This window comes from Varanus komodoensis, unplaced genomic scaffold (assembly GCF_004798865.1).
Source record: "Varanus komodoensis strain SLA01 unplaced genomic scaffold, ASM479886v1 scaffold44_3, whole genome shotgun sequence".
NCBI classification, from domain to species: domain Eukaryota; kingdom Metazoa; phylum Chordata; class Lepidosauria; order Squamata; family Varanidae; genus Varanus; species Varanus komodoensis.
This window is the reverse complement of record NW_025336010.1, coordinates 1099820-1108652: the sequence shown is the minus strand read 5'-3', so window position 1 is coordinate 1108652 and position 8833 is coordinate 1099820. Positions and strand designations below refer to the sequence as shown.

The 8833-nt window shown below is 48.3% G+C and overlaps 1 protein-coding gene across 1 annotated transcript in view; it reads right to left on the bottom strand.

Moving 5' to 3' along the window:
* PISD (phosphatidylserine decarboxylase) overlaps nt 1–8827 on the bottom strand; it is a 61368-nt gene extending 52541 nt beyond the window's left edge. The window contains exon 1 of the mRNA XM_044444416.1: nt 8795–8827. The gene's annotated coding sequence lies outside the window, so the exon portion shown is untranslated. The remainder of the gene's footprint in view (nt 1–8794) is intronic.
* Nucleotides 8828–8833: the final 6 nt, after the last annotated feature.

The following is an 8833-nucleotide window of genomic DNA, read 5'->3' as shown; positions in this document are numbered from 1 at the left end:
GAAGCCGCACTTCTGGCTATGCAACCAAGGGTGGCATTCGCCCTCTTGACCACCGCATCACACTGCTGACTCATGTTTAGCCTGCAGTCAACCAGCAGCCCGAGGTCCCTTTCACAAGTGCTGCTCTCCAGCCACTTCTCACCTAACCTGTACTTATGACAGCTATTCCTATGCCCCAAGTGCAAGACCTTGCACTTATCCACATGGAACGCCATCCTGTTGTCTCCTGCCCACTTCCATAGTCTCTCCAGATCCTTCTGGATCCTGCTCCTCAGTTGTGGCCACTGCTCCAGTTTTAGTACCATCTGCGAATTTGATCAGCAGACTGTTCACCCCTTCTTTCATGTCATTGATGAAAAGATTAAGCAGGATCGGTCCCAGGGCAGAGCTCTGGGGGACCCCGTTTATCACTGGCTGCCATCCCAATGATTCCCCACTAATAGTTACCCTCTGCTTTCAGTCAGTCAACCATGCCCTCATCCACCGGACATTGCTTTGGTGGATCCCAAAACTCCTCAGTTTCTCCACCAGGATATCTTGGGGCACTTTGTCAAAGGCCTTGCTGAAATCCAGGCATACCACATCCACTGCATCCCCTCCATCTAAGCCATCTCGAAACCTTGTCATAGAATTCCACAAGGTTTGTCTGGCAGGACCTGTTTTTGTAGAAGCCGTGTTGTCTGGCTGCTGGTCTCCTAGAGGTATCGTCAAGGCTTGCGCCTCCAGAACCTCCCTTTTGAGTGCCATCCACCCCTCTTCAACTCCCTTGCCTTCCAGTAACCTATCCCAGGAGACTTTCCCCAGTCTGGCCTTCAGTTGGCCAAAGTTGGCCCTCTTGAAGTCCCAGCTTCTAGTGCTCAACCTGCCGCACATCCCCATTCCCCGATCTCAAAGCAAAGGATCTGTCCCCTAATCTGTACTTCATCTATCAGCTCCTCCCTGTTGGTCAAGACCAAGACAAGGACGTCCCCCCCCCCCCCCCGGTCACCTCTTGGACCCTCTGTGTGTAAAAACCCTCCCTCTATAGCTTCTAGGAAGTGACATGACCTAGCTGTCACCACTGAGTGAGTCTCCCAACTAATATCCGGGAGATTGAAATCTCCCATAATTACTGTGTCCCTCCCCTGAGATATCCTTAGAATTTGGTCTGTCAGGCCATCATCCAGGGTCTCGTTGACCTGGAGGGCGATAACATACCCCCACTGTCAGGTCTCTTTCCCTGTCAAAACCCCTAAATTTCACCTAGACTGCCTCTACCAAATCCCCATCTGTGCTGCATTCTATCTCACTGCATCCTATCCCTTCCCTGACATATAAATCTATGCCCCCACTCTTTCCCTTCCTGTCCTTTCTAAACAGGTAATACCCCCTCCATGTTTATATTCCAGTCTTGCCTTTCATCCCACCAAGTTTCTGTGATCCCCACCAGGTCATACTCTCCTATTCCCAGGGGCGCTTCAAGCTCTTCCTGCTTATTACCCATGCTCCTAGCACGTGCACCTCAACTCCTTCCCACTGCTTCCTTTCTTCACTATTTTATACTAATTTTTAATTCTTGTTAATGTATTTATCTATTCTATTTTATTGTTTTATACTTTGTTGGAAACTACCCAGGGCACTTCAGCTACAGGGGGTATAGAAAAGTAAAATTAACATTAACATTGTGTGAGGAAGCATCTGAATCCTGCATTCTCTAGTCCCTTTAGCAGAATTTATTTCCATTTCAAATGCATTGACACTAACATGGGCACAGATTAGAGTCACTCCCGTCACTTGAGGAACTCCTCAGAGGACTGGATGATACAAAGGCACCAGGCTGTGATGGGTAACACCCAAGGGTACGTAGGGAGTTAGCGGGGGTACACTCATATCCGCTGGCCTCAGGTTTCGGAGAATGGGTGAGGTTCCAGGGGACTGGAGGGTGGCATTAGTAGTCCCTATCTTTAGAAAGGGTAGTAGGGGGATATGGGAAATTACAGCCCGATTAGCCTTACTTCCATTCGGGGAAAGACAATGGAAAGGCTCATAATAGGAAACACTTTGGAGTCCCTAGATAAGGGAGGTTGGCAGCTACACAAAATGGCTTTCACACAAACAGGTCCTTGTGGAATTCCATGAAAAGGTTTCCAGGTGGCTAGATGGAGGGGAGGCAGTCAATATGGTTGTCCTGGATTTCAGCAAAGCCTTTGACAAAGTGCCACATGATAGTCTGGTTGGGAAATTGAGTAGTTTTGGGATAGACCAATGCACTGTCCGATGGATTAGGGCATGGTTGACAGACCAAAAACAGAGGGTAACTATTAGTGGGGAATCACTGGGATGGCAGCCAGTGATGAACGGGGTCCCCCAGGGTTCTGTCCTGGGACCAATCCTATTCAATCTTTTCATCAATAACCTGGAAGAGGGGATGACCAGTCTGCTGATCAAATTCACAGATTATAGTGAAATGAGGGCAGTGGCCACAACTGAGGAGCCGGTACTCCAGATCCAGAAGGATCTGGATAGACAATGGAAGTGGGCCAGGCACTACAGAATGGAGTTCAATGCGAATAAGTTCAAGGTCTTACACTTGGGGCATAGGAAAGGATGTCATAAGTACAGGTTAGGGGAAAAGTGGCTGGAGAGCAGCACTTGTGAAAGGGACCTCGGGGTGCTGGTTGACTGCAGGCTAAACATGAGTCAGCAGTGTGATGAGGTGGTCAAGAGGGCGAATGCTTGGTTGAATAGCCAGAAGCGTGGCTTCTAGATCCAGAGAGGTATTACTACCACTCTATATGACTCTGGTGCGCCTGCAACTGGAGTATTGTGCTCAGTTTTGGGCCCCTCATTACAGAAAGGATATAGCCAGGTTAGAGTCAGTGCAGTGTAGGGCCACAAGGTTGGTGGCCGGTTTGCAGGGGATGGGGTATGAGGCGAGACTGAGGGAACTGGGTCTTTTCAGCCTGGAGGAGACTCAGATGGGATCTGTTGGTGACATACATGTATGTGAGGGGGTGTGACGAGGAGGTGGGTCAAGACCTTTTTCCCCAGCAGTGGAAGGCAGGATGCGTTCCAATGGAGCCAAGCTCAAGGAACCAAGATTCAAGGTGGATGCCAGGAAGTACTTCCTGACAGTTAGGACCCCTAGGGTATGAAATGGGCTTCCATGGAAGGTGGTTGAAGCCCCATCAGTGAGGGGGTTTTAGGATAGGCTGGATATGCACATGGAAGGCATGTCGTGAGCGGAGCCAGCTAGAGCCAAAGGTCATACTAGATGGCTTGGGAGACCCCTTCTTACTCACTCTGTTTGTTTGTATATCACTACCACCAGGATTTTTAATTCCAAATTTCACTTAGCCTCTCCCACAGTATTGTGCCAAAGCTGCAGGGCTCTTTCGTTGGACCATGTGGTCCTGAGGATGAGAAGCTGATAATCAAAAGGCCTAGCTGAGTTAACAATAAACAAAATAGATCTTTATTTGCACAGCAAGTGTATGGGTTTCAAGATGTACAGCAATTTATTTCCCTGATAAAAAAACAATGAATAATAATAACTTCTGAGGTACCTCACTCTTTCCCTTCACAGTCCTCATACTCAGATCCTCATTTTTCTTCTGCACTCTGGTTTCTGCTAGCTTCTTCACACACTCTTATAATGCTCAACAATATGAAGTTCTGACTCCCCCTAGTTGCTAATATGTATTCTACTCCCTTTAGAATCTTCAATGCTTTTCACAGTCCTCTGTTGGGTTCTAAAATGAAGGCTGCCTCTTTACATTCTGTTGACTTCTGACAAACTTCAACTCTGACTGGTCAATTTTGGCAGTTGCCACATGAGTGCAACTGCTGAAAACTTACCAACATTTAAAGGAACACAGTCTCAGGACACTTAAAATTACTACAGGGTTTTTTTCCAACCTCCAAAATATGTGCAGATTTCTTCATAATTTTTAAACACTAGTTTTATTTTGGCAATCCTTTGGAATTGTGCAAGGGCACTGCTGCTCTTCCGCTATATGCAGTTCTGCCTTGTCTATTGTTCTGTCAATTTAAGCTGTCAAAGAGCAACAGAACTGGAGAGCAGACACACAGAGCTACACTGTGAACAGCTGACAGCTGTTGATTAGAACACACTAACAAACGGGGAGGGGGGGCTGCAGAAGCAAATAGTTAATATGGGAGGACTATAGCTCTCCCCCTTAGCAAGGCTAAGCCCCGAATTTTAAATGAACTGGCACTTCTGAGTGCCCTCCACCTTTGGAACACTTCCTGCATCTCAGTTCAGAAAAGGCTAACCCCTTTTCAGGGCACTTACTGCAGTTCCCTGACAGCTTTGGAAAAACTCTAACAAGGTGGCTGGACAGAAAAGAGTAAACGGGGCCGCACCAGAAGGGCATTCCATTCTCTCTGTCCCATTCTGCAGCCTCTGAATGTCTTTTGCTTCTCTTTTTAAGTGTGTAGGAAATTTACACTTAAAAAGACAGAGAGATATAGACAGATTTCATAGCTGGGAAGCAGACTGAAGGGAAATTTGTGATATATTTAAAATTGTGAGAGCCAGTGTGCTGCTGAGAGTGTTGGACTGGGGATCCAGGAGATATGGGTCCACACTCAGTCAAGAAGTTCGCTGGGTTAGTTTGGGCCAGTCACAGGCTCTCAGCCTTACCCACTTCACAGGGGTCTCATTGTAAGGATAAAAATGAAGTGCAAGAGAACTATGTAAGCTACCTTGGGTTCCTAGTGTTGCAAAAATGCTCTTGGTCTTTTTCCCAGAGGGTCTCAATTATCAGGAAAAAGGGAAGCTGTTTATTTTGCATGCATAAGAGGTCAGCAGCGTGGCTCATGCCCAAAAGCAGAGCTGACAGAAAGCAAAGTTTTGGGCATGGTCTTCGTAAGTTACAGACTGGCAAGTAGTTTGGACCATGCATGTCCAGGTGCTCTCCAGTTCCAGACCAGCCAATCCTGGCCTCCCACGCCATGGCACCTTTGGAGAGTCATTAGTGGGGTCTTGCAGCTAGGTGTTTTGCTGGTATTTTCTGAAAATTGTTTCTTGTGACATTTGGGGTCTTGCTAGATGTCTCCAAGACCTAGCTTGCGATTAGAGTTAGCGAAGGTTTTCTGATAACTGCGGTTATGCCAGGTGTTACTTTCCAAGCATCTAGGTGTCTTAAATTAGCTTCTGACTGATCTGCAGCCTCAGACATGTAAAGCTTTCACTGATTAATTGATCTACAGCTTTAAAAACGCAGCACCTAAATCAGGAGCTGCCATCAGCAGCCCCAAAACTATTGCTAAGGCTACCCAGAGGCCTTTGGCCCATGGCCTGGCTGAGGCCATGGTCACTAGCTGGTCACAGAAACAGTCTGTGTTTGGTCTTCTTGCAAGTTACAGCAAGCAAGCATCATTACAGAACGGCTGGCCTTCTTCTAAAACTTGGAAGAGAAAAAAGTGCAGGACATACAAATTCAATGTAATAAAAAAAAAGTATTTTCCCTCAATTTACTTGCGGGCCTTGTATGTTTCCCCTCACTCACTACACAGGCATGAAATATATTTCACTGCCAAGAAAATGTGCAATTTTCCCAATCACTTAAAAAAGCCTGTGGTGCACAGGTTGCCCATGTGTCAATAAACAACTATTAAAAAGTAACATTTCCAACAGGAATTCAGTGGATTTCAGTAAGTATATTTCAACTGTTATAGAGTAATCTCTCTCAAAGTGCTCCTGTGAAGCTGCAAACAAGAGATTTTTCGCCTAAAAATAAAGTATTAGCTGGATCTGCACTTCAAATTCCCACAGAAGGAGATCAGAATGTTCCGGTCACTAGGAAGAGAAATCTTCCCCACCGGCCTTAAGGGTAAGGGAGATGAGAGTGCAGCGGATCGTGTGGTTCCTAGAATAACCTTTCTGCAGCAGTGACACTCAAGCAGTTTATTAAGCAAGAATTTCTTACAACAGCAGCAGCTAAAAACACTAAAAAAGGCAGCATTCCAGATATGAAGTCCCTGTGTTGTCATTGAGGCACCTGTTGATAACCTACTTCTTTGTTTGGGGGGCAAAGGCAAGAGAAGGTTAACAGGCCTGATCTGGACCCCAGACCCAAGCTCACTCCCAGCTTCTACCCTGTTTCTTCTCTCTACACTTTACTTTGTTCCTTCCCCTTCCTAGCTTTGCTGTTTCTCTCACTATTTCCTCTCCTTCCCAGACCCTCCCTTGCCTTTTCTTGCCTTCTAATCTCTTCTCTGTGGTGGTGAAATGGATTCCTACTGTCTAGAGTTGAAGCAGAATTTTTTTCTTTCCTTTTGGAGCTGGGGTATTTTGTGGTTGGAAAAGAACGTATAGTACGAGCAGAGCAAGCCTACAGAAATACTTTCCAATTAATTTCATGTAAGCATGCATAGGATTGCAATCTTAAGTGAGTATCATGTTGTGCTTCAGTGGGGTAAAGTATGTAGCAGCTCAGACTCTTCCTCTGCTTGTAGTTGCTGTTAGTCGCAAAGTCGTGTCCGACCCACTGCGACCCCATGGACAACATTCCTCCAGGCCTTCCTGTCCTCCACCATCCCTCGGAGTCCACTTAAGCTCATGCCGACTGCTTGAGAGACTCCATCTAGCCACCTCATTCTCTGCCATCCCCTTCTTCTTTTGCCATCAATCGTTCCCAGTATAAGGCTCTTCTCCAGTGAGTCCTTCCTTCTCATTAGGTGGCCAAAGTATTTGAGTTTCATCTTCAGTACTGGCCTTCTAAAGAGCAGTCGGGGTTGATCTCCTCTAGGACTGACTGATTTGATCGCCTTGTGGTCCAAGGGACTTGCAGGAGTCTCTGCCAGCACCACAATTCAAAGGCCTCAATCCTTCAGCGCTCAGCCTTCCTTATGATCCAGCTTTCACAGCCATACATTGCAACTGGGAAAACCATAGCCTTGACTATACGCACTTTTGTCGGCAGGGTGATGTTTCTGCTGTTATACTAAGTCTCTACTGTGAATTGTCTCCTGACTAGCTAGGCCCCCACGGCATCCTTTATGTGACATATCCTTCAGGAAAGCCATTTTGTAGTGGCACCCACATCAATGCCTGCAATTCTCAAATGAGGCCACAGGTCCTAAATGGTTGGAGACTCCTCCCTTTCAGCTTCAGTTTCCCATTGGGAATGCTGGAACTGTGACCTATTTAATAGGGTTGCTGGAAGGGCAAAAAGTGTTGGATTACAGTTAATGAAAACTCATGCCAAAATATAAGTTAGTCTTTAGAAAGCCACAATGTTCTTTAACTTTTTAATATTTCTTTTCATGGCAACCTCTGCAGTCACAGGATGTTAGTTTTGCTTTAGGTACAAGTGTAATGCAGCTGATGAGTAGATACTGGCCACTCCCCTAAAGCTTCCGCCTGAAATCTGACAGGAGGCAACTGGAACAAGTCTGCAAAGCCCAAAGAGGAGAGGCCAAGGGTCTATTCCTCTCTGCTCCTCTTCTCCCAAGAAGGGCCTGGGAGTTGAGCAGGTATGGCTTCTCTGTGCACCCAGTGACCTAGATGAGGAACCACCCAGAGCCCAATTTTTCTATCCCCAGTGACCCGATTGTGTATACATGACTGAGGGTGTGATGCTATTCAGTCCAAACCCTGTGCTATAAATGGGATGATGTGATGGCAGCTCATTTGAAACAGAATACCAGCTATGCTCCTCTGCCCTCCATGATTCCAGAGCGGAAGGACACATGAAGGGCACTCAAAGCCACAATGCCATTCACCTATTTACATCCTGCTGAAGCAGAAGAAAAACAGGCACAGTTGCTTTAAGCAAATGAGATAGGCAGAGATTTCGAAGAACCACCGGAAAAGTCCCGCTGCAGCCTACGATGTCTCTGCAAAACCCACAAGCAGGCACGATGGCCACAGCCCTTCGCTGCGCAGAGCCAGGCAACAGCTGCCTTTGAACTGCCGCTGAGCATGGAGGCTCTCCAATCACTAGCAGCTATCAACAGAATTCTTCTGTTAATTAAGCAAGCTACACAAGATACAGAGATATTAAGGATTTCACTTCAAAAGTAAGCACATTCACATCAATCCAAACCTTATTTTCTTACATCTTGGATAGTATAACTGGGTGTATCTTTGTGGTCGCATAGTGTAAACATTTTCATTCAGAAATAAATGGGGCATCCCAGTGTACACAGGACTGCCGCCCGAATCTCATTTCTACGGTGCGAATCTAAGCGTGTTTACTCAAACGCCCCCAAGAAGAGACTCGTTTCTGTGTGAACACGCTTAAGATCCCTGCTTAAGGCTGCAATCCAGGGTAACCCTTCAAGGAATGGGAGGCGCCGTACGGCGGAAGTTTCAACGCTTCCCCGTTCTTCATCCTTCGAGGCTTTTGAAATTGCAGCGCGTCAAAGCCCAGCACGGACCGGGGATCCTTGCCGTGGTGAGCCGAGCGGGCCCCAGTCGGGAGCGCCACGCGGGAGCGCCAGTACGGGGCCCGCGGCGCGGCGCGGCGCGGCCCCCCAGTGCGCCTGCGTTCCCTGAGCCAACGGCCGGATGCCGCCTCCTCAAAGCTCGGCCTTCCGGAGCCGCGGGAGAGGGCAGGCCATGAGGAGTCAGCGGGCGGCACGGCGAGCGGTGCCCTCGCCTCGCTCTCCCGCTCCTGCTCGGGGCGCTCTGCTCCTCCACCTCGGCGGCCGCCTGCCGCATCTTGCTCTTCCCAGGAGGGAAGCCGCGCGGGGCCGGGAGGGCCTCTGCTCACCTCCGAGCCCCGCGGGGCCCCCGCGCGCCCCGGCCTGCCCCCCGCGCGCCCCCGAAGGGCCGCCGCGCTACCTGCGGCCTCCACCGGCCCGCGCCGCGACCCTCGCGCCC